Below are 27,414 nucleotides of genomic sequence, written 5' to 3'. Positions count from 1 at the left end.
TCCGCTTAAATGCTAAAACGCAGAATTTTCAGTTTTTCAAATGTTCACATTTCCAAATAATTCACCTTGATAGGGATTCGAACCCGGGTCCCTCGATGCCCGGCCCAGTGCCTTATCTGATTAAACTATCGAGGCGTCCTGTTTCACCCCGAAATTTTGGTGACTTTGACGCTTTGACTATGTAAGGCATTTTGCCATCACACGTTCCTTCTAAGTACCCAAAATTTCGTAGCGTAAGAGCTTGGTAGACTCGGAGGGTAAGCTCGGTAGCTTGAAAGCACTCGGCCGGACAACAAGGGACTGGGGTTTGAATCCTGGTCAGTGCGGATGGTTTTCACGCTATGAAAAGTTTGAATTTTTAAAACAATAAATTGTGCTCTTACGCGTGGTGTGTTTTAGTTCTGATATCTGATGCTATTCTCGCAAAATACTCACACAAAAACTTGAAACTCTTGTCTTGAAACTTCTGTAAATGATTTCTCAGTGGACATGCGAATCGATCACAATTCTAGTGTCATGATTCCAAGACCGTCGAGAACGCTTCCGCAGGGATCACTTATGCCCAAGGGGAAAAAAATTGCATATGCAAGAGCAGCCCGACTGGAAAATTTGTGGCCACTGAAATTGTTAACACCCGAAATTGAAATCAACGGATAGTCGTAGTTTATGCACGCAAAACGAAGTTTTAAGTAATGAAAACGCTTCTCACTCTCGCGGCAGCTCTACGATCCCTGTGCACCGTTCGGTGCAGCCATTTATGTCTTGCATTTATAAATATCGTTCTCGTATTTTAATATCAGTCACATATTTCTTTCTATCTCGTAATCCCAAGTCCCGAGAAAAAAATTGTGAGTTCATAAAACTTCCACATCCACGCAAATACACGGCGATCCAACCAAAAAAAGATGTGTTACAGGGAGTGAAAGCAGCAGGTGAAAGGGTAAAGGATGAGGGAAATTGAGGGTGCTCTAGGGGTGATGGAAAGGGAAAATTAACTTCCAATTAAAATCCCTAAAGAGGACATGCATTGAGGTGCACACATGCATGCATGTTAGCAGAATATTGTCTTGAGCGAGTGTTGATTTTACCCAATACAGTAGTTCTCAGTAAAAATTGAACACTTATTGTGGCTAGTTGATTCGCGATTCTCTGAAGTCAACTGTTCCCCAGAATGTAGTTGTGTCTTGGATTCGTATGTGTCATGAATTTTGTTTCAGATGAATAAAAGTAAAATACTAGTAATATTTAATGTTGTGCGAAATGAGAGTCAACTGATGCTTTTAAAAAATACGAGAAGATGATATTTTTAGAGAGGTCCCATCTTTCCGCAGCAGATAAAGGAAGTGGAGGGGTTGGACAGGGGCAAGGAGAGAGACAAGGAAACAATGGAAGGATACGTATCATGTGGGATGAGCTGGGGGTGGTGGGCGAGGAGGGAGACGGGTGTGGAGGGCGTAGTGCAGGGACGCGTGCGACCTCCAGTGATGACCCCCACCAGCCCTGCGTGCCGCCGCGCCGCCCGGAGCGGAGGTGTGGCAAGCCCCAATGCCACCCCCTGGGGCTCGTTTCTTCCCCCGGCCGTCGGTGGGTACGTCACGCACCGCCATTCTGGATATACTACTACCTCCAATTAGGGGTGGGATCCCTCCCGGTATAAAAATGGCCACGCTCCCTTTCAGTAGTGGCCTTCGCGCCGCGGGATACCCTTCGTTCCCGGAACCCAAGAGAGGAGAGGCAAGAGGTCCACCCCTGGTCACGGTAATCCGTCCATGTCGCCCGCTCAAGATCTGAGATGGCCCATCAAGAAAAAATGTCGACAAAATGTATTTACATTCAATGCGTCGCACATTTACACGAGTATTATCCACCTGACGTGTCCGGGTACAAACTCACGGCATGTTCGCGGGGATGTAGTCAGTAAATTGACTGGATCCGCGAGATAAGAGTAATACGCATTAAAATCCATAGTTAAAATAAAACAGATATCAATTTCTGAAAACTTAACTGATACGGCTGTAATGCTTTTGCACGTTCCCGAACATTTTAGAGTTTCGGCGAACTTTAGGTGATTTCAACTTTAACGTATTGAATTTCTGAATGAATTAAACGTTTTTTTTCATTACTGATGTAAAAATTAGCCCGAAATAAATATTACTACTGATTATACGGGAGGACATTTTGAAGAGGAAAAACGGTGTTTAAGGTATGATGGATGCATGGAATCAGTTTTACAAAGACTATTAGATACGTTCAAGTTCTTCTAATTTTTTCTGACAAACTACGCACATCAGGAAGTTAAAATTTCTGCTACTTGTGCACATTATCTTCACGTAGGCGTAACCATTTTCCATAATGTCGACGCCATGGTTCCATGGCCTCCAAGAACACCTCTGTAGGGAACCCTTTTGCCCCCGGGAAGAACCGGCTGGCCTGAAGGGGAGACTTCTTGGGTTCGTTGCCGAAGGACCTTCTGCCTTCCTTTAACTGTCACGCACCCATGAACGCACATTTAATACACAAATCCATAACAACGGATGTCTCTCACTCCATTTGCAATGAATTTTGAGGGGTGTTAAACCACTCCTCAGTACGGTAAAGTGTCATCTATTTATAAAAATATCATGTATTTATTAAAAATACTCGCGTATTTTAAGTCCAATAAAATATTGGGCTTAAATTTCAAAAGACTTTCGACTTTCAAAAGTTTAAAAAACTTGAGTTTCCTTAGAATTTGAACACACCTCGTATTAATCACGTTAATTCTCATAACCAAGACATACGCAACAACACATTTCCTAAAATGTGCACCTAAAAATGAATTTAAAATATGTTCTTGGGGTGAAATACCAATACATGTTTATAGGTCTCATAATGGCAAACTTCAGCCTGAAAATCTTGGTTTAGGACTTATATTGTTAACTCATAGACTTGGATTTCTTACTCATGGTTTACCGCTTACGTTTAAAAGGAATTATTTCAGCACCTTAACGAACGTTAAAGGTTGTATTCCTATGGTGCGACGATATTCATTCAGAAAATGTTATATCTCTAGGCTGCAGTTTTGTGTGAAATCTTCAGAAGCATAAATCATACGGACCTGACAAAAATATCTATAGCCTGAAGGTGAGAAGAGTTTCTCGGAAATTTTAAGATACGAGTAAGTCCCTTAAGATAATTAAAATATGCAAATTATTAAATACAGATTAAGTGAATGGATCCCTATGTATCGCATATAAAATAATCAGCGAATTTTGATAAATACACAGGTTTATCATTAAGCCATACATTTTAGCTGCAGGTGTCAAATATACAATGCCTGCGATGTCTGTTATACAGCAAAAAGAAACAAATTCCAAAGCTGAGTAAAATTTGATCAATAAACCCAACAACGAAATCGTTGTTGAATATAAAAAGAATAAATTAAATCGTTTCGTCTTATTTTAATAAATTTGGGAACATAATGACACATGAAAAATATTTCGAGACAAATCTATTTGGAAAACTCAATTTAAAGGTGAGGGCATGTCTACAGATGGTACCCTTTTGTTTCACACCAAGTTCATTAGATTTACTATTACGAGGGTGCTCACTCATATTGATTTCCAATATATGCAGATTTTAGGTCTCCCAATTTTTTCCTTGAGCTGGGAATAAAGAACAAAATGTGGTCGTGCTAAAAATACGAGGGAATTCTTTATAAATAGATGACATAGATGGCTGCACCGTACATTGTACGGGGTTCGTATGGCTGCCGCTAGAGTGAGAAGAGTTTTCAATGATTGAAATGGTGTCCTTCAGCGTACAAAAACAGCGTGTGGTCATTCGTTTGTTCCACTCGCGTCGTTTAACACCCATTGAACCTCGTCGTCCATTTAGTGAAATATCCTTCGGTGGTGGCACTATGGTTGTGAGTATACTAGTATAATGTGCGTTCGTGGATGCGTGACAAAGAAGGCCGAGCGTCGTGTGTGGCAATGAACTAGGGAAGACTCAGCCACGGGCAATTAGCAATTTTCCACTGGGCAAAAGGGTCCCCTGTAGACGCGTTCTCGGCAGCCATGGAGCCATTGCGTCGACGTTGTGAAAAAAATGTTTTCGTCCACTGGGAGATAATGTTGTGAAGTAACAGAAGTTTCAACTATCTCATGAGAGAAATTAGTCAGGACAAAATTAGGAGACCTTAAGAACTTGTGTATAATTGGTGAATTGATAAGCGACCTAAGGAATTTTGCCCCACACATCCGCGCATCACGTCGAACTCTTGAATGGGGCGCTCCTCTTTCCTCTTCCCTAGTGACGTAGGCATCATGAGCACTCGGCGCATTCTCGATTCGCGATTTAATTCCCGATAGCATCTGCTCGGAGAGGGAACCCTTTTTCTCTCTTGCAAAGGCCAGAAGAGGGGGGAAAGGGGACGGAAGGGGTCCTTCGCCCGTCTCCCCGTCCCTCGGCTCCTCCTCTATGTGCTCCCAACCTCTTGACTCGCACACACCAATCCATCCCTCCGCCGCGATGGCACGCAACTGCCGACCATTAAGTTATTCTTTCCATCTCCTCCTGAAAATTCTTTTCAATTCGGTCGGCGGCGCCATCTGACTCGGAAACAGTTCCATGCCGTAACTATCCCCGGCTCCATTTCTTTGCCCGCCTCGACTCTCCTTATTTCGTTTCCATAATGATAAAACTCTTCTCCGGAGGAATTCCTCCCCCCTCCGAAGACCAACCGCCCTCCCCCTTCTCCCTCTAAGTTTGGACATTTCCGCCACCCCCTCAACCCACGACCCCTCTTTCCCTCATCCCACCGAAACTTTGCCTCCTGCCCGAAAAAAATGACTTCCCCGAGAGTATTTACAACACGAGGATTTATCTTTCTCCGTTTATCGTTTATATGTATATATTCAGCTCGCCTGCGAGTTCTAATTCACCAGAGCTTCTCAAAAAGGAACCGAGTTACGTTGGCGATTGAGTTAATTCGGCATCTGGTCTTATTAACTTACTTATAGCTCCGCCTGACGAAAAGAAAAAGAATCCAGGGATTTTTCCCCCAGTGGTTGACTCTGAGTCGAACAATTTCATTGTTTCCACATTGGTGATATACCTTCCTACCCACTTAGCGTATGTAAGGGTCGTCGGTATAACGCGAATGCAAATGAGCTCTCGGGGTTGGTTTGGCGGAGAAGGGGACTCGGACGAGAAGAACACGAACACTCATAATTTCGGAGTGATTTATGCGGCAGAGGCGGTTAAAATTAAATCTTCATCGGTTGTCCAACCGACGCAGTCGAGTCAACCACCACCTGCCTTCCCTCGCCTCTCTTCCCAATTCCTCCCATGTCACACGTAACGTCTTCCGCGAGCTCACTGAAAAGCGAGGGAATACACAGGCGACATTTCCGGACTTCGCAAACGAAATTAGAATCGTTTTCGCTAGTATTTGGAAGGTATTACTTCGTAAAAGTCTTTTCTAATCGGTGGACGACAAATTATAATGCTAACATCAATCAAAAATCATTTTTAAAACATAGTGGTTTAAGATATTGGGCAAAAACATGAGAGAGCATAACCAAGGGACATCTTCATGATGTAAATAAAGATAATAATTTGGTTTTTCTGGAACGAATCACTGTACCAGGTAAACACAGGCAAGATTTTTACGAACGCGTAATACTTGCCTCCTATGTATTAAGCCTCGAGGCGTGTTCATACGTACATCAAACATTTCATTTGCCTGCGCCTTACCCTTAAGATCAGGTGTTCCGGCAAACTCGTACACTAACATTGGTAATGGTTATGGATGTAATCAGAGGCGTCATCCAGAATTGAACACGGCTTCGAGGCTACCAAACCAGTGAGTAAATTATTTATATTAGTTTGATTTTTTTATATGTATACATTTAGTATTACCACATAATTAAGCATTGCTCGGAATAGTTCATAATACATATTATATCATCGTACTTTTGGTAGATTATAATAACTCAAACATATTACCAAGTTGAATAAACGTTCATGGGGTGTGTAAGACTCTTTTTATCATTGAATTTATTGAAAAATAAATCAAAAACAACAGGTGATGAAGAAGTGATCACCTAATTTTTTTACCATTACCTTCAACCAAAAAAAGTAACTAATTTCACTTCGCACTTAAGGATGACCATTGATTTGGAGGCTTTTTATATATGATGTGAAAGAGGATGAAGTAGTAGCAGTACAGTAGTAGGGGTAGTGTAGTTTTTAGGGGAGGCGACTGACAGCTGAGGTCATTTGCGCTATTTGGGAGCGACAGGAAAGGATGAAGGATGCAGAGAAACCCAGCGTCGGCATTAGCCTACTCTTAACGAAATGCACCAAGAGGTCCGCAGTTTAACGTCCCATCCGACGGACGGCGTGCTCACTCAAAGTGCTCTCCACCAAGCACCTCAAGTAGCGATCGGGATTTCACTGAAAAATATCTGCCGCGGTCCGAATTCAAACGCGGGCCTCAGGGTGGAAAACCAGTGCGCTGGCCTCCCCACCAACCTGATTCCCGACAGAAGACGAAGAAATGAATTTGGGCAGAGAGAAAGGCAAACAGTAAAAGTTTCAACTATGGTGGGTAAAGAGAGGATGTTCATCGGGGAATTCCGAAAAAGGTAAAGAAACAAGGATAGAGGAAATATTGAAAGATAGTAGGTATGTTGAAGGTCACAAAGAGGGGAGAATTTTGGGTTTGCGGAATCGAGGGAGGAACAGAGAGCATGAAGACAGGCTGAAGTTACGAATGAATGTAAAAGTAAAAAATGATTTAAGGGATATACAGCAAGTTCTCGCGGAACTAAAAAGTCGATAGGGACCCTCAAAAATCTACGTTTGAATAGGTGAAGTGGATTCTTTTGAATAAAATCCGAAAAGAGTTTTGGCCTTCCACTACGGATTAGAAAAATGAGCTAAACGACAAGGACAATCACAAACACCCAAGTCCTTGGGGGAGGCAAATTATTCTACCGCGACCTCTGGGAGGACAAGCGCGGACGTCACCCCGCTGTGCCACCGGGTTTGACTAAAATTAAACTCATATTCCAGTCTCTCGTGCAAGTATACACAGTTGCAGACTAAGAATAAATCATTACTACCAAATGAAATAGATATTGTCTGAATTTAAAGGTCTCATTTGTTTCTCGAAGTATCTTTTGTTATCCCTCTTGCTTTCCTAATGTAGCGAAACGCTATGTCAAATGTACGTGACCTGAGCTTCATGTCAAAGATTAATTGGAACCTTTTCTCCCATAGTTCGCTGAAATTTCCCATGAACACATAGAAGCAAAACCGCGATGTGCTGGCGATCTTTCCCCGTTTAAATACCCGCAAAAACAACCAAATACGATTCCGACCTCCTTATGCAAAGATGATAGTGGTGAGGTGATTAGGGGCTGGCTTAAAAGAGGACTTAGCAGAATTTTTGCAATTAATTTAACGACTTTGGAATAACAAGCGAAATTAACGAATTAAAGGAAATTTCCGTGTATTAGCTCAAGTTATTAATGACAAGGTATTTCAATTTTAAGGATCTATAATTAAATGAGGTATAATTTAAGATGGCGAATAGTCAGTCTACTGTCCCACCGAGATTCAAACGACAGATATTGTAGCTTTTGGACTGGTACATGTTACTCTTTAATCTATTATGAAAACCTTTCCAGTGGAATTACATCAATTTTTAACCAGTTCTCCGACTCTAGTCAACCTGCGAATCGGTGAACCATAAAAATACTAAGATACGTGATTCACAACGATACAGTTTTTAAATATTCTTTCGCAGTTTTGCAATAAAAAATATGCGACTGCAAATACTTCACTTATTTTGGTCATATCATTAGCGTAAATTGGGTAATTAATGTTTAAGACACGTTCACACAAGTAGATGTATCACAAGTCCTAGTACAATCATCATAGAGAATTGCATACGTTTTAAATGTTCGATTTAGAATATTATTTCGTGTGTTAGATGAAGCTATAGAGTATTTTAGCCCACACTTTAGCGTTTTTCTTGAAAAAAATTGTCTAGATCAATCAAGGAATAAAAGTTTTCATTGGAGAAATAACCAGAACAAGACCGATTTATTTTCATGAATTCCTCACTCATCGGATCAACATGAATGGTTCAAGATATCAACTAACACAAAGTAAATGACAATGTGTTACACCAACATCATTCCTGCGTGTGTAAAGAGTGAATATTTAGTACAAACAAAGTGCAAGTATCTCAGACAATTAGCTCAATAGTCTTTGAAAATAATAGAGCGCCTGCTTTTTAAGACCAGCGAGGGTGGTCCACTCCCTCAAACCATTGCAACCTGAGGACCAGACAAAAGGAATCATGAGATAGGGCCGCCTGCCCAATTTTTGTAATTTTTATTTGAAAAGAGACCTTGATGTTTTGGTAAAATTATATGAAGCTATGGTTTTGGGAAACAAGAAAGAATATTAACGATGCTGGAACTTCGGGAAATCTCACTGGAGGTGGAGCGTGAGTAAACTAACATAAACGTTACTTATTGTTTTTGTCAAATAAAAAAAAATAATAAGCAGAGAAATGTTTAAAGACAGCAAAATTAATGAACAAAGATAGATTGGCTCGGCTTATACTACCTTGATCAAAAATTTCCCGGAATTTATTCAGAAAATTAAAAATACAAGTTTATTCATCTAAATCTATATTGTCCCCTTCAAAGTAATCCCCATCGACTGCAACACACTTATGCCAGCGCTTGATCCAATCCTTTAAACATTTTTTATATTCGGTTTTCGGTATGTCCATCAGTGCTTTCTGCGATTTTTCCATTACTTCCTCTCGGCTGCTAAAACGCGTTCCCCGTAATGGTTTTTTAACTCGATTGAACAGAAAGAAGTCACAGGGAGCCAAATCAGGTGAATTCGGTGGCTGTTGGATGGTATTTGTTGCATTTTTCGTCAAAAAATTACGAATAATGATAGCACTGTGCGACGGTGCGTTATCATGGTGCAAAATCCACGAGTTTTCTGCCCACATTTCTGGTCTCTTTCGGCGAATTGCTTCACGCAAACGTCTCATAACGCCCAAATAATACTCTTTGTTTACTGTCTGGCCTTCTGGCAAAAATTCATGATGCACTACACCGTTGTAATCCATGAAAACCGTCAGCATTGCCTTCTTTTTTGACTGAAAACGACGTGGTTTTTTTGGTCTCGGCTCATTTGGTGAACGCCATTCACTTGCCTGATGTCTGGATTGCGTGTCGTACTCATAAACCCACGTCTCGTCTCCAGTAATGATCCTTTTGATGAATGTGGGATCGGATTCAGCCTCGCAAATCATGTCTTTTGCGACGTCAACACGGTCTCTTTTTTGCATGAAATTGAGGTCTTTTGGCTCTGCTACACGACGGAAACCCAAATCATTAACCACAATGTCTTGGGCGGATCCATAGGCAATGTTCAAGTCCTCCGCTATTTCTCTGATGGTTAATTTGCGGTTATTGACCAACATTTCTTTTACTTTATCAATTTTTTCACCGACTTTCGATGTCGATGGTCTGCCACTGCGTTCATCATCTTCGATTGACTCACGACCACTTCTGAACCGCTCGTGCCACTGGTAAACGACCGTTTTTTTTAGAGAATCGTTGCCGAAACACTTTTCCAACATTTCCAACGTCCGTGCGCCACTAAATCCGTTTTTTACGCAAAATTTAATACAAGTTCGTTGTTGCAAATTTAAATCCATTTCTGCAATTGTAAAAAATCGGCAACACACACAGAGATAGATGTACTCTTGGCTACGTAACTTTTGCAAATGTCAAGTTATGACACTAAGATTTAAAGGGAATATCAACAACAGATGTACCAATTTAACAAAAAAAACAGAACTCAAATCGGAACGATGGGAGCGCCACACGGTGGTTATTCCGGGAACTTTTTGATCAAGGTAGTATATTTTGGGCAGTAAGAATTTTGACAAAATGGGCAAAATGTGCAGTTTTTGCGTACAAGGTATCTATTAAGTCATGTAGGCCTTTTGGCGAAACATTTTATTGGAAGGTGCTGAAATTTTCTAAAAGAATGTTTTATATTCCCTAAATAAGTACATGTTGATGGGTAACCTGTTAATAATTGTGTCCTTCGTATTCAGAAAAAATATGCTTAATTTTAAAAGATTCCCTCCGTAATAACATGTGACAGACGGACATGAAACATTCGAATGGCTCTGAGTAAGAGTAGGGCGGCTACATATGGCCATTATAGAAGCTTCAAAATTTTTTAAGACATGCTACCCAACTTCAATCCTCCAATCATTCATTTTCAAGAATGAAATCCAGAATCCGAGCTGCATGATCTTGTAGCAAACTTCCATCTGCAAACCCCACTGCAACATTCTGAATTATTACATGCAAGTATCAATGCTATGATCTCACAAGTGTGGAATTCACTAACTGTTTGCTTAAAATATGAGCCAGACATTGCAAATTTTAAAATAAAACTGATAGCAATTTATCTGAAAAAGCGAGAATTGAATAAAATATAAATATTATAGAATGAACATGATGATAATGAAATGAACTAGTTCTAATTCATTGTTCATTGAACGCTGTTAATGCTGATTTTTAATATATTGCTGCTGCTTGGTACTGTCAATTTTTATTGATTTTTCTTTTGTTTTCTTGTTGTTTAATCATATTTCATTATTATGAAAATGGAAAGTAATGTGCTCATATGCATTTACAAGTCTCAGGGCCCTGCGACAATAAGCGATTATTATCACTAAATGTAAAGAAAATAAAACTGAAAAATCTTTGTATCTATGCCGATTCCTAATTTGTCTCTGAATATTTTTTATATCATTAAACTGATTGTTTTTGTACATTTATCAAACTCTTCGCAATTCACATAACTGTAAAGAGAGCAAGCGTCGGTGATTATACGCGGTGAAAGCAGCGAAGAAGCTGAAAGAAACAAAGGAGTAAGGCAGGGTTACTCATTATCACCCTTGACATATAATGTGGACATTGAGAAGACAACGAAACCAAGGAAAAGTGAAGAGGTGGCGTACAAATATACCGAGAATTGAAAAGTATACTTTGATTTGCGTACGACATCGATATACAAGCCAAGAAGAAAGAATGCCTGATAAGCTTGCTAGTCGGTATGGGGAAAGGTGTGAGAACGTACAACCTGAAGATAAATAAGATTAAAAGTTTAGTCTTGGAAGGTGTCGAGCTTGGGTAGATAAGCTACAAGGAAGGCTGGAGGAAGCGAAAGAGTTTTTCTTTTAACCAGCAAGATCACTATGCATGCAAGCATGATAGATAGTAAGCAAGGTGGAAACGAAGAAGGCTTTATATCAAGTACAAGTACGAGGGTCATCCGGAAAGTAGTACCCGTTCGTGAAATAAAGACACAAAAGTAAATATTAACAAACATAAAAAATTTTATTTGAAAGAGGATACTTTAAACTACTTCTCAACATAATCTCCAAGCAAATTAAGGCATTTGTCATAACGTGTGACAAGTTTCTGTATTCCTGCTGCATAGTCCTTCGCCGCCAGCTCATTGAGATACGCGAGGGACCCATCTTGCACAAATTTTTGCATAATGCAGATGGTGTTTAACAATTTCATGAACAATTGTTCGAGAAACATTGGGAAAATGCTCACAGATGTCATCAATTGTGACGCGCCGATCGTTCCTCACGAATTCGTCAACTGAGCTCACCAGTTGGTCTGTAATGACAGACGGTCTCTCCGAACGCTCATCGTCGTGTGTGTTCCCCCTCCCCATGTTGAAGTTGCGACACCACCGCCGAACAGACGACTCGTCCATTACATTGTCTCCATACACCTCCTTTAATTGGCGATGAATATCACATGGGCGAACGTTTCTTGCATTGAGGAATTTAATCACTGCCCTCACTTCACAACTGGCGGCGTTCTCAATTTTTTTAAACATTGTAAACAATCACAGAAACAACACAGGCAATGCTAGCGTCACGCAACTTGGCTCAGAGAAGGCAGACAAGCCACTGAAGCTATCTGACCTCGTCCAGCGGCTACTCGCGTCGTCAGCACTTCATGCGGCACGAACGGGTACTACTTTCCGGATGACCCTCGTAGATAAAGCAAGTACCAACGACGAATATTACCGGCATGGACAAGAGGAAGCGATGTATTAAATGTTATATTTGGAGTTCACTTCTGTACGAATGTGATACGTAATGGAGCCGATGAGTGAAGATTGGAGGCGATGGAAATTTGATGCTCCTGAAAAATGCTGATAAAATGCTAGAGTAACAAATGAAGGATTACTTCTACATCTACACCTACTCAATACCCCGCAAGCCGCCGCAAGGGCGTATGGCGGGGGGTGTTAGGACACCACCCGTAATTTAGAAAAGAAAAAAAATCGCATGCAAAAACCTCAAATTCATACATCCACAAAAAACATGGCAATACATTCATGCAAGGACACTTAAACCCCACACACATGCATACAATCAAACAACCAACTAACATACACATGCACCTGAAAGTATACCTAATATATTTGCAGTGTTGTTTAATTTAGTTCCGACTTGTAAATTCAATGTTTTTAATATTTCTAAAGTGACTTTGGTTTCTTACAATTATGATTTCTGATTGTTCGGGGAAAGAATGAGTATTTTTATCTATCTGTACTGGAATATATCTCCCTTATTTTATCTTTGTGGTCTGATCTACCTTAGTAGTGTGGGACCATTATAATTCCTTCAGTGTCATAGTTAAACTCGTTTGTTCTGAACCTTTCTAAAAGTCTAAGCCTCGCTTGTTCTCTCCGCAATTCAAGTGGTTCCCAGCCTAAATCCCCTAAGAAAGTAGTTGAAGAAAGTAGCCTTACTTACTTAGACTTAGAATACTCGTGAGAGCAAGAGGAAGTCTAATTGGAAGCATCCTAAGTGACGATAGCTTAGGTAAGACCTTAATTGAAGGTAACATAGAAGGGAAGAATTTCAAGGGAAGGCCGAGGATGAACTTCGAGAAACAGATAATGGAAGATTTCTGTGATGGGAGCGATGAGGGAATGAAAAGATCGACAGACATACAGATTGGAGAGTGGCTACCACAGAACTATCCTTGAATTGATGAATCGCGAAGATGAAACATATTAAACTATTAAAGGAAGTTAATTAATCACTCTACACTTTGCCGAACAAGACTGTAAGACTGTAGACGCACTATATGTTTAAGTTCCACCACACATCTCAATTGCAAATGGATGAAGAGTACATGAATAGAATGATGTTAATATGTCTAACCATGATCGATTCTATTTTGGTTCCAATAATTTAAAAAAAAACAAGGGGAAACTAGCAACCAGTGCTCCATCCACTTCACCAGTATAATAATCTCCATTTCAATCATCTTCGTTTGGGTTCACATGTTTAAGGGATCGTTTCGACTGCTTATGTTCAGGGAGACAAGTAGGAAAGGGTGATCGCATGAGGTAGGCGAGTAGAATGCTATACGTATTTAAGCTCTTTGCATATTATACTCGTATATTACCATGATTGTCTGACGCGCATTGTGTAGCTATCGGACGTGGAAGTGCAGTGCGGTGACATAGAGCCACTGGCCGGGAAGGCCTGAGATCAAGTTATGGTTGATGGCTCATGGTCCCCATACGCTATGTGCTTTTCTAAGGAACAGGCTTACTAAGAAAGGCAAAAAGCTCCTCAAAGTAGACTAACGAGGAGCTTCCACCGCAATATGCCTTCCGGCGCTCAAACTAGAAAGTCATTTTGCAATTAATGTGTTTCCCTAAGTAGAAAATATCTCATAAATTTGACAGCTATCACAATAGAAATCCTAGCAACATTACTTTTAAATTAATCTTCATCATTAATGACAAGGAAACAACGTTTCCCACTTGTAAAATGGACATTAAACTCAAAATGGGCTTCTTTATTCATCCAAGATAACACTGATGAACATGTATTTGCTACTGAAAACTTGAATTGTCAAATTACATATGAAAATACTTTCACAGCAAACAATATTGCAATAGAAATAGGTTATGCCTTAAAATTCATCTTCATGTTAACAGAATAGTTTTCATTCTCTAAAAATAAACTGACAATATTCTAATCTTAGAACGGTATCCTAGCCAGATGGTGGAATAATCACGGATGGTGTACAACATAGGAAAAGCTACAATGTTAATCTCATTTTGCTGGAAAAACTCATAGAGATAATAGTATATACTATAAGTATTAATACTTGGCTTTCCGGACTGTTTATTGTAACCATTATTAAATTTAAAAAATGCCGGGAGTTGATTTATGGTTAAATGGGCCGACAAATATCGCTTACAGGTGTAAGAAGCAATAAGGTGTAAATCGGATTTCAATGAAATGGCGATGATATCACGTCCAGGGAAGAATAATGGGACGGGAGCATACATTTATTGGCAGTTTAATATTAGACACTTATCAACGCACGCTTTTTGACATCACGTGCTCTTGTTGGCTTTGGGATAATTTCTTCCGGATTACATTTAAGTGAATTCGAGGGAATGCTTACGTGGTAAAACTACCTCGTCAATCTAATCAACAGTGGACCAGGTTTTTGTGTGCGCCTTATCCTCTTCCATTGTAAAATTTTCGGGAAATATCCCTCTCGTGGTCGTAACTGCCTCCTGTTTTTGCCAAGGTCTCGGAATGTAATCGCCCGTCGAATATAAATAAATCATTTTTATTACTTTGTATCACGAAATCTCTATTCGACCCGAAAAGCTTCTTTCCGAACTCGAGGCAAGGAAAAAGAAGAAGTAAATTAACGCTTTTTGATTTTTCTAAAAGGAGTTGGTTAGTCGCAAGTTATTATTTTAAGTGCTCGGTATTTTGCTCCTTTTTCTTTATTTTGCCTCGAGGTCGGCAAAGATATCCGCGTAGGCGGTTACTTACCGCCGGAAATGAAATAAATTTAGATTAAGACGATTTCACTGCAACGGACAGGAGCTCATTTGACCGAAAATATGAACAAATCCTAGTTGTCGAGGTTGCGTGAACGACACGGCTGTCGTGTTAACCTTTGTCCTAAGGTAAGTTATAATCCTTATATTAGTTGTGGCCCTGCATACATTAAGTGGAAAAAATGCAATTATTATCTCCACTCATTCAACAACTAAAAACATTTAAGCACGATTAAAAAAGTAATTTTATACGTAATAATCCACCATTACCCATAAATTAAAATCATAAAAAATATATGTAAATGAAAATGTTGGAAGAAATGGGTATAAAGGTCCATTACAAAACAGGAAATCCGTATTTAACGGCGATAACCCGACGGGAAATTATACTAACGACCGAAATTCGTTTGTATATAAATATATATACAACACATATATATATATACTTTTTTCCTCGAACGTTATCTCCAACCATCCCGACGAACCGATACGCTATTCTCTTTCGAAAAAATATCTCGTATTTCTTTCCTCCCTTCTTAAATTTTTTTTGTGAGGGCATGGAACGAGAGAGAAAAATCCTCGTCCTCCTTTTTATAAGGAAGGAACCCATTCCTCCTGCATCTCTGCCTACACCCAGGCAGCTACAGCCGCATGCAAACTTCCGTGTGTCCCGGCAATAAATCCATCCCCAGCGCCACCACACTGAAGAGCGGAAGGAGAAAGATTTCGGCTTCGGGCCCGTTTCCTCTCCCTTAAGAACTGCCACCACCCATCCGGATGGTTCTTCCCCCCCGCTCCATAAAAAAACCCCTCTCGACCCCCCTCCCTCCGCGCCACACGCCATGATTCGCACGCCCCGCCGACCCCGCCCTCCGGGAACACACCAACCCGCCCCTCCCTCGCCCTGCAGTATCTCAACCCTCCCCCGCCTCGTGAATGGTGTCTGGAATCGAAAGCGGAAAATTTTTACGGCATTTAGCAAACAATGGAACATGTATCTGGTAACTTTGCCAGCACTCGGGGAGCATTTTGAAATTCTTGCAAGTTCATGTTAACACTATCGTCACTATTGTGAAGCTATTTATCCCAATTAATTAGTACAGGTACTTGTATTACATTTTGGTCTGAGTTGATGAAAATCTCCGGGAATCGGGTCGGTGCAGTGGCTAAATTACCGAGTGTGTTCAATGAATAACAGAAATTGAGTTTTTTGGATACCTTTTATTTATTCGTCTATGTCATTGTTATCCCCTTCGTAATAGTCCCCATGACATATAATACACATACTATCCTCGAAATAAATCTGGAACTCGATCTTTGGCAAAGCTTTTAGCTCTCTCATCGATGAGTTTTTTTAATCTCATCGATGCTTGTAAAACCACAGCCCTTTAAGGTTCTCTTTATTTTTGGGAACAGAAAAAAGTCACCCAGAGCCATTGCGAATATTGAGGCTGGGACATCCATAAAATGCTGTTTTTGGCCAAATATTTACGAACAAGCAGCGAAGTGTGAGCAGCTGCATTATCGTGGTGGTGCAAAAGCCATGAATAATTTCGCCACATTTGAGGACGTTTTTTTCGTTTTGATTAACGCAAACGACGCTGAAGTTGTAAGTAACACTCTTTATTGATCGTCTACCTGGTGAAAAAAAAACTCATTGCGCACTATTCCGAGCACTATACACTCGTATGCGAAATTAAAACATTAATAATAAACTCAAGAAACTTCCGTGAAACATTTCGAACTATAATAGAACCTTACAGGATAAAAAAGGGAAGATTCTAGAATAAATATTTAAATGACAATAGCAATACGATCAATTACATACGGAATGGAGGCATGCGTCTAGTCTAGAAACGAACTGCATATACAAGTACTTATATAGTCGACAGAATTCAATTCTTAAGAACAGTAAAACGTTGCACAGAACAAGATAAATGAAGACATAAAGGCAGAATCATGATAATCTTCTCGTAATTTATAGGAGAGGGATATTGAGAGGGGTAGTGGATTGGATAGAACGCTGGACCACTGATCGGAGTCTCTGGACATCCTCAACTTCCCCACTCTGTGCGATTTTACAGGTACCTGATATTCCTGGGAGACCAAGGACGGTAAAGGAACCCTACCCTGAATGTGTAAATTCCACAAGCCACATTACGTTAGCCCTGGGTGAGCTTCACCTAAACTTAACAAACCAACCGGATTGAGTACCGTGGTTTAATTAAAACGGAAAAGGGAAACTTTAAAGAAAACAATATCAAATCGCAGGAACATCTAAGGAGAATTTATCAAGAATGACCACTCTTAGTCATCACCTTCGGGTAAGAAGAGGACATGGGCGGACGAGATAAATGCGTGATCCGGATCGAACTAATGAACTTTATCTGAGAAGGAGGAAAATTTTACGCTATCACACTCAATCCTTGATACACATGAAGAGATCCCAAGATCCTGCAGCACTCTTGAATACTCGGAGGTGTTCCTGTTGGACTTCTCAGACCATACCACACCCTTGAAGGGTCTCTATCACGTTTTAGCTATACCGGTGAAAATAATATGAAGCATATGTGGTGTCTTCTTGAAAATATAGACATTTTGCAAACGCACATCAGGTTGCGTTGCGTCGATAACGTGAAGACGGTCTTATACCACATCGTCAATTACACAATTCGCATCGAATCTGCTGCTGGATTTCGAATTCATTTCAGAAAACATGGATTTAAGGGACGGGTTTTACAAAGCATTGCCGGAGGTAAAGAGCTTTTACAAGGAGGGGAGCGCTTATGATATAGACCTTGTGGTGGGACTTAAGAGCTAGCGAGTTAATTGGAAAGTATAGGAATTTCGGACAAAAAGAAGGGTGACAGCAATTATGCGGAACTGGGTAATGGTTCTAGATCGTAAGAAGTTTTTCTTACACTATATAGTGATTGAAAATGCTTATTAAGACCACGGTTTCTTAAAATTCGTGTCTAATCGCTAGAATATTTAAATCATAATGGAAAGGCTAACACTAGAGAGCTAAAACCACACACAATCCTGATAAAAATTAGACTGGAGTCTACGGGAGTTGAAAATTCAACGCTCAATTTAAGTTATTGTGGTAGTGAAGGCCGTGAGATTTAACTTGCGAAATAAAGGAAATAATACAAGTCTCGTGCAGCGTTGGAATGCCAAAAGATGGCGATAAAATAAGAAAGAAATATTTTTGAATAAATCATTTCTGGGAATGTTTTCCCTCTTGCTCTATCTACATATTGCTATGTAAATTTACCAGAAAACAGTGAGAGGGAAACAGTGAAAACTCATAAGATGCATCTGCCGTTGAAACCACCATCCTATCATTTTTCATTGCTGGTATCGGCGTCACAGGGGTACCTTGCCGCGCTGTGTAGATGTAGTACGTACAGCTTCAACGATTAAAAGTCTATTGCTCCTTATGGGTTTGAATATATTTCCCCTCGTAATGACATATCACCCAGGCGTTGGTTTCACTTAGAAGTTTGTGAAAAGTACATGCACATTATTCTGCATATCCTGGGTCACCGAAGCTAACGATCAAGCACAAGTGAGTACTATTTATATACGCACCACAAGGAAGTCTTAGTAATTTGAATTCATAATTTACCGCAGAATTCTGCAAAGAAGTATTGAAAAGCGATGAAGAAGATGCAATCAGACGCTTGAAGTCTTCTTGTTGCAAATATGTTTTATTCGATGAGATTAAATACATAGTTTATCGAAGGAATAGTATATTTTGGCACAGTAATTGTATCTCTTCCAAAAGTCAAAACATATTGTTAATGAATTAAATACTATCTGAATAATTTAAAAATAAATTTCTACCAAAAGCTCTTGTGGAATGTTGGCGCGTGAGGTAAGGGAATTGAGGGATTCAAATTTTTATACTCGTATGACTATATTTGTAATATGGTATTTTTTTAAATGAAGTACCTTCATTGCTGCTATTGTGAATACGTGGATAGGAATCAAGATGAAGAAACTATTTTCGCTATGCTTGCACAACTATCGCTAAAAAAATGGCAGATAGGGAATTTCTTCAACTGTTGTTTAGTAAAAGATTGTCGTCATACTTTCAGGTAATATTGAACCTAATCACTAAGCTAGATAAAATGTCGACGGTGAACCACCAGTATCATTACCATATGACCAAATCGTTTCACTCAATAAATAATATATTAATGGTGGTAGAAATCAAATCAAAGTGAGCTGGGAATACGTTACAAAATTCAAAATTACTGGAGTTGAATCTCGGATCTTCGTGGTCAACAATGCCTACTTGTTGTTAGTGACGAAGAAAAACTGAAAAATATGGAAATACTAAGAACTCGGTAACCAAATCTCAAGAAGAAAAGTGATCTAGCGCCTTACTTAAATCAACTGGGAATCGTAACATTAGTTCCAAAGTAGCTCCATACAGATAGAATGTAAATGTACTTGTAGATAAAAGTACATTTACTCTCTTTCGTATGGGTCATAATTCAACCTTCGTTACATGTGAAAAAATGAATTTAGTACAATTCCGAGGCATATGAAATTCTGAAGCAGTCTTCTAATATAAATCGCCAGTATTGGCCAGTGAATCACAATAAAGAAGACTGGCATTGATTAAGTATTTGATATAAAATTTAAGCATGCGAAATAGTTTGAAACGCGTGTAGTGACTTTAACTCGCACTCTGTAAATGGCATCCTCACAAATTTCATCAGGACGGATACTTAAAGAAAGGAATGATAATTGTATTGATTAGGAGATTTTGCGCATACATTATTAGTATATTTACTTCGAGTTAAGGGCAGGAAAAATGGATGAAAGGATATTGATAGCCGCTGTCAGGAAATATGAATAGATGATTTCCACATTTTTCGGGCTGCGTCCGCGTATGTCGTTTAAAAGTACAACAGTTTCGCCAGCTATCCTGCTGGCGTCCTCAGGTCAAGGATGAAAAGAAGCTTGTTGTCCCGTCTTATATAGGAAAAATCCGGCGCCAATACCGGGAAATTTCTTGGCCAATCAGGGAACGTCCTCATATTTGCGCGGGATTATTCGTTTCCACGCACTGTGGAGTGGATATCCATCCTCTCTGTTAAAATTTTTTGGCCTTTTAACGATTTCAATGGCCTCTCTGATTATTCTCTGGAAGTATTTTCCTTCTTTCGCTATTATTTTAGCGTCGTCGAAGAGAATAGAGTGTCCAGGTTCACTCCAGGCGTGCTCAGCGATGGCCGATGCTCTAAACTGTTTGGCCTTGGTTGCCCTCTGGTGTTCACTCATGCGTGTTTTCAGCGCTCTGCACGTTTCACCGATGTACCATTTGCCACAGGAGCATGGCACTTGGTACACGCCTTCTGATATTAACGGTGAAATTCCATCCTTGGGTCCGGGTAGGGTGTCAGCTATCTTGGTGACGCAGTTGAATCTGGTCACCACATCATGTTTCCTTAAAGCCCTCGCGATTCTTTCCGAAGTCCCTGCGATGAAGGGGATGGTGACGTAAGCCTTCGGACGTGGTCTGGAGTCTTCCTCTCTGTCAGGAACAGCGGTGGTTTGTCTCTTCTTTTCTTCCTTCTCGGCCCTTATTATGAATAGATATTTCTGTCAATCTGTTTCTCACACACCTACTTATTATTTGATTGACTTATTGACTGTGAGTTCGTGGCAGAAAGGCATAAAATAAACTGGATTACCTACTTAAGACCCGAAGTTATCATTAGGATACTTTTCAGTATTTGAAAAATAGTGAAAGATAATGATCCAACCTACAATATATTCTACACAATGGAGTTGTTATTCATATCGGAAATGGAACTGGATCTATTTTTATGGGTCATTCTTTAAATACTTTAATCTATTTGCTCTTTTTGTCTAACCGGAACTTAGAGTAGTTCTCTAAACCCATTTCATTATCTTCGCTCGAACATTAAAAACACTTTTCATCACCAACTCCACCGGAACTACTCCGATAAGAGCGTACGTACTTCGTTTGCCAAAGTCAATTTCTTTCGCCCCTCACGTGGGCTCATAACCATTTCTCCGCCTTCTCCCAAACTTCTTCCACACACTCCACCCCCATCTCATTGCGCCGCCATTACCCTTGCATCGACGAATACGCTGTCTCCGTCGCCGCCTCACACTCCTCCCACGAAATCCTCGGCTCGTGTTTTTGAGTCTCGCGGCATGCTCGAGCCTGTCCTGATATCGTAGCAATCGACACTGGTCGAACCCTCCACCCCACACTCTCTCTCTCCCTCTCACTATCACACACACGTATCTGACCCTCGCGCCACTCGAACATGATTCCCTCCACCCCACACTCTCTCTCTCCCTCTCACTATCACACACACACGTATCTGACCCTCACGCCACTCAAACATGATTCCCTCCACTTATTTATACGAATGAGAATAAAATTCCCCTAATTCAAATACGGTTAGTGGCCATTATGACTGCGATGGGAGAGATTCCAAGACTCCATGCCAGAGCAAGGAAGTGCTAAGGAAACAGGAAAATCCTAATAAGTGGTTACCCTGAAAAAATCACACCTGTGCATATTTTGTAATGCTAATAATAAAAATGATGACGATTCTCAGTTCCATTTACGATATCTTGACCCGCAGTTAGTATCGTGAGCCAACTAACTGGTACATCGATTAAGCGGATTCACGACGGAGAAAAGAGGTACATGTTTTTTCTACAACCGCACTCGTAAAACTTCCGTAATTCCTCTTTGTGGGAATCCATTTGCTTTTGTGCTTATATCATTTATTGCACGGCGTGGGAGTACTCAAAGGGTCGTGGACTCATATCGCCTCATAATGATTGCCTGCTGCTGGCCTTAAGCATCCCCGACCGAAATCTATAGCTGACTGCCCCCACGCCCGCCCCGCGCGTTAATATATCCGGCCGACCAATATGGCCGACGGACACATTAAAACGCGGGTACGGCCCGTGAGGGCTCGTCTGCCAGATTATCGGCCGTGGATACCCAAGACCAGGTCACTGTCTGCGACTGTACGTTCTTTATTATCTCAAAATACATATTGAATAGCAAGGGGCGTGTCCGGAACATAACTCCGTTCCCTTTTTGTAATGTATATAGAGCACTCGTATTATCCAAGTAGACCTTAATGTTAACATTTGTAAGATTTAAATCATTTAACAGAAGAATGGTTTCGGTGAGGCCGAACAATGCCGCATAGAGTTCTGTTTCGTTGATGTGCCAGTCTGTTGGAACCGGGAATGACCGAGATAGTTGCCATTGTGGTATCACTATTCCGCCTTGCGTTGGGGTGGCGTCTGTGTAGACTTCGATGGTCTCGGTGGGCTGCGGCAAGACTACCTCCTTGGAGAAGATGTCCATTTCCAGGAGCCGCTTCCATGCCGCATCCTCTCGTCGGTACACTTGGGATATTAAACATGGCGGGATGCGGAGCACCCAGGCGACCCAGGCTAGGTAACCTGCCGCCTTGGGGATGTCTTGCTGCCGAAGTCGGGCCATAATGGGGATAAGAGCGGCCACTCGCCGGCGCGCTTTGGCCGTTAATTTCACGCTTAACTCACAAGTGTTAATTAGCACTCCTAGGTATTGCAAGGTTTGCGTAGGGGTTAGCACTGATTTACGTATATTCACTGTTATACCCATGGTATCTCGTAGGAACCGAGATACTTCATATCCGCAGACCTTTGTTTCGGAATATAACAGCCAATCATCGAGGTACACTATTGTTTTGACTGGGAATTTCTTTCGCACGAAAATCATGACGTCCTCCGCCCAGCGCTGCAGGATTGCAGGGCTGAGTGGGTGGCCCATTGGCAGCCTCGTAAAGGCATATGCATTATCCCCGTATCGGATGCCGTAAAATTTCCAATGACGTGGGTGTATTGAAATTTGAAAGAAGGCGCTGACCAGGTCTATTTTAATCAAGTAGGCATTGCGAGGGATGAGGCTGAGGGCCCTGCGATGGGTTCTGACATTCAATGCCGAATTATTTTCAAATCTTGATCTTGAAAAAGATCTTGAAAAATCATTATTTGTCCATGAATTCCTGTCAATGTTATGGGCTGAAGAGTCAAAACGCTTAATATTAATGTTAGTTTACAACTACTCGGTGTTTTACATAAATAGAAGATATTCCGTTCAATAAGTATTACATAGAAAATTATACGATTATCGTGCATCGTTCTCTAAGTCCTCAGGAAAAAAATAGAAAAAAATAATCCTGGGGAGATTTTTTGATTTTTCAACATGATCTCCGGCAGTCTATTGGGAAATGAGGCTTACAAAAAGAAAACCTATTCCGATACTACAATCACCATTTCTCGGATTTTATGAGGAGCTATTGAACGATCCACAAACCATCACTATTAATGGAAATGGATTGAAAATCCTCTCAAGAAATAATATTCCCATTTGGCAAAAACTATAGGCACTTCAAAAGTTATCATTATTCATTAAATAGAACTTAGTGAATTTAATGGCCCAGAACAGTTATTTGAACATCACTTATTCCAAAAGACTATATATAGACTAGGATCTAAAATAGAAATGAAAAAACTGAATATAACATTTATCGTGTTTTAGTATTTTAATGTATATAAATTCACTTGAATTACGAGTATTTCCGAGGGAATACTTAGTGCGATTAAAATATTCAAATAATATACTCCAATGAATTTGACATTAAACGAGGAAACAAACTATTTGTGAATCAAATTTCTTTTTATACATTTATTCCAGGATTATGCACACAATTGATTGAAATATTCACATTCTGCAAAAATATTCTCAACCATTACTCATTCAAACTTTGACCCTGTCTGCTCTTCAACCAGATTTTATCAAATGTTATCAATCCTAACCCAGCTAGTGGGGGTGAACTAAATAAAGAGGTCGTATATACAAAAATTATTTCAAAGTTTCCGACGGTAATTGGAGATTAACTGTACCAAAATTATCGCAATGGATGATGAAATGTATGATGCTCCTTAATTACAGGCTGATGCGAGGAAAAATTACAAGCCTCGTTGGGAACTTGCTGGGAGTGTTGGGCAGCGACAACCAAAAATTGAAATACTCACCTCCTTAAAAGAGCTGTGATGTGTTGTATGGATGTCGGTGTTGAGAAATAAATTAGATCCAAGGGCGGATCACCGAAGTTATTTAAAAGAATTGAAGAAAGATGGCTATAATGAGTACAGTCGGATAATAGTTATATTCGAAACAAGAGCACAAAGAAAAAAAAAGACCATTAAAACATCCATACGAGCAATAAATAACTGGAGAGCGTTTATGACATCGTCATACATATATGGTCAGACGAGAATAATAGGAAGGTTCTGCGTAAAATGTTGGTGTATATATTCAAGGTCTCAGAATTGAATTTACAGATGGAAGGGTAAAGAGTTTTTCTAACTATCCCTGGGGCCATAAACAATTGTTTTATCAAAAAATCTCAGGTATTACAATCATGGACGATTCTGGAAAATAAGCTCTTTTGTGGGATCTATCGCATTTGTACATCATGCATAACCATATTCAAACGAATACATGGGAATCCATCTCTGTTGATTAATACGTAACATATCTATGACCAGCTAAGAAGCACAAATGATGATGCTACTGGGGAAATTGAATGGAAAGCAAATGTTGAATTTATATCGAAAGCGGATAATTTGAATTGAGTGGTTACGCCAACCTATTGTTTACACAATTATTCCTTAGAAATTTGTTTTGATATGCTATGTAAAAGAAAAAATACAAGTAGGGACTGCTAAAACTTTGAAAATACAAATAATGTGTTATTAATATACAAATAAATGGTTTGTTTTGATAACATAAACAACCATGCTTCTTTCTTCGAGACGTAACTATGAAAAAATATTAAATTTAAAGCAAACTATCAAAAGAAATAAATGATAATGCATTGAAAGATAAAGAATTGAATGAAAATAAAATATATAACTGCCACTATAATGTTTTTAAAATACTATTTCCGCCATTATAAAAATAACTAAGAAATTCAGAAAACTCAACAATGGGCTCACGTATTTACTTTCATTGTTTCGAACACACGGGCCATGAAATGGAACCGTCAACACACTAAAATCTTTCGGCCAGCCGCAATTTATATTTTTAAGTTTTAATAAACCGAAAACATTTAAACTATGACCACCAAACGAGAGAAACTTCTGGGACAGGTGGTGATGGCAATTGCAAACCTTGGATCCGGTGCAACCCGAAAGAACATAGTCAATTACATCGAGAAAGACGGGAACGTGGATAACACCAAGACCCGCCAATACGGTGTCGCCATTCGAAGTGCGGTCGACTGCGGCCTTGTGAAAAAACTGAAATCCGGCCGATACTCCCTGGATAATACACAATTAGATGGGTGCCGTCGGAAGGGGGGTCGCGGGATGAGGAGGGGCCGTAGCTGTAGGAAGAAGTGCAAGATCTGCCGGAACAAGCTGGGAATGATTACGCGGTGCAGGGTAAGCCGCAAAAAGCAGAAAGAGAAGAGTTGCAGGAGTCGAAGTAGGAGCAGGAGGAGGAGCCGTGGCCGGAAAGAGATGAAAGGCAGGATGGCTAGTAGGTGCGGCAAGAGGAGGCGAAGGAGGAGGAGGAGCAGGGGAAGGTGCGGCACGAGGAAGTGAACTGCATCATCGCCGCAGAGAGGAAGCCCAAAAGATATGATTTATAAATACGTGCACGGCGATTTGGACACACAACTTGTTCGATTGATATCAACAAATATAAAGTATGAAATAAACGCCATAATATACTAACGACTTATTGTTTTGCGTTCATATTTTACGTATTTTGATTTCCAATTGTGCGAGTGAAGAAAGAGTATGTTGATCCAACCGTGCCGAAATGTGTTTCTCCTATTTAATGCGGGTGGTCTAATAATTCCTTCGCAATCAGTAATATACTCAAATCCCTTGAAAGTTATTATACACAAAATATTAGTTGACTTTTCTCCTGGGTTCCTAAAGTTAACATCCACATATAATATGCATGTATTTCGTTATTGAAGAATAATTGCATAGGTTTCAATAAAGACAGCGTTGGATGTATTAAAGTATCTACAAAATTGTTCTGGCGAAAACACCATAGAAAGGTTTTAATGCTATAGTTAAGGGCGACACTATGCACTTTGGATTTTTCGCAGTCGAATAGTTTTAAGCAAGTTGTCTCTCGACGAAATTTGATTTCTTTCTAAAGAATTAATTATGAATATAACTGTACGTTTTACTCTTCAAGACACCACAGGGCATACATCAGGTGGTGTTATGACATCAACCATTATAATGTAATTGATCAAAATGAATGCCATATGCTCACTATATAGACTTCACATTATAAATAGTTTCCTTAGGATTCCCCTAGTTGAAGCAGTGAGTAGTTTACGCATTGTGATTGCGAATTGTGCGAAGAAAGAGAGAGTATGCTAATCCAATCGTGCCGAAATGTGTTTCTCTTATTTAATGCGGGTGGTCTAATCTGACAATATGCTAGGACCCTAGTAATTCTTTCGATACCATAAATATACTCAAGTGTCCTGTACCTTATCCTATACATTAGAGCGAACATTTTTTGCCTTCTTATCTTTCCATCTTATCTTGAAAACGGGCCCAAGAATTGTATTGGAAAGCGGTGAATTTTACAATTTCGAATCCGAAAAAACGATTCAACCAGGTGACGACTTTAGGAAAACTCATGGAAAAGAGGATGTCAAAATTCACTACAAGAATCGTTATTTTATTTTTGTTAAATACTTTTATCAAAAAACATGATTGTTTGATAAATAGTGACAGAGTTGTGTTTGATTTTCAAGCTAGAATAGCATTCCTTCGTAGGTTTTTACCATAATGCAAGAAATAAAACTGAAAATTCATCAAAGTTTCAAGTTTATTTCTTAATTTAGATCGTTCTACTTTATTATTCCGTCAACTTTTATCACCAAACCATTTTGCTTGGAAATAAAGAAAAACATAAAATGTATATGAGCATTAAATTTAACATTCAGCCACCATATTGAACAAATATTGGTCTTCCAGTTACCATATCAGTATCAAATAATATTTGTCAAGAGTATATCAATGTAAAAAAAATGGAAACATAAAAACGTCTAAGGAATACATATAGAATATGATTTGAGGAATCGAATGAAATGATTTTTAAATAAGAATTGTGAAACAACAGGCCGTATCATATACGTTTGTTTGAGGATAGCCATTGCTTGTATAATACAACATTATTTTATGAACGGAGGATGGAAATAGTGAGAGTAGTATTATATACACGTGCTGATTGCAGAGGCGTTTGCCTGTATTTTTACCAAATGCCATTGCAGCAATAATTGTATTTCACATGTACGTGAGATTATTTTGAAGTAGAACGAGTTATTTAATAGGCCTAAAGGGCCATTC

The sequence above is a fragment of the Hetaerina americana genome, unplaced genomic scaffold, assembly GCF_022747635.1.
Source record: "Hetaerina americana unplaced genomic scaffold, ioHetAmer1.1.p SCAF_9, whole genome shotgun sequence".
Classification (NCBI taxonomy): domain Eukaryota; kingdom Metazoa; phylum Arthropoda; class Insecta; order Odonata; family Calopterygidae; genus Hetaerina; species Hetaerina americana.
This window is presented reverse-complemented; position numbering follows the sequence as displayed.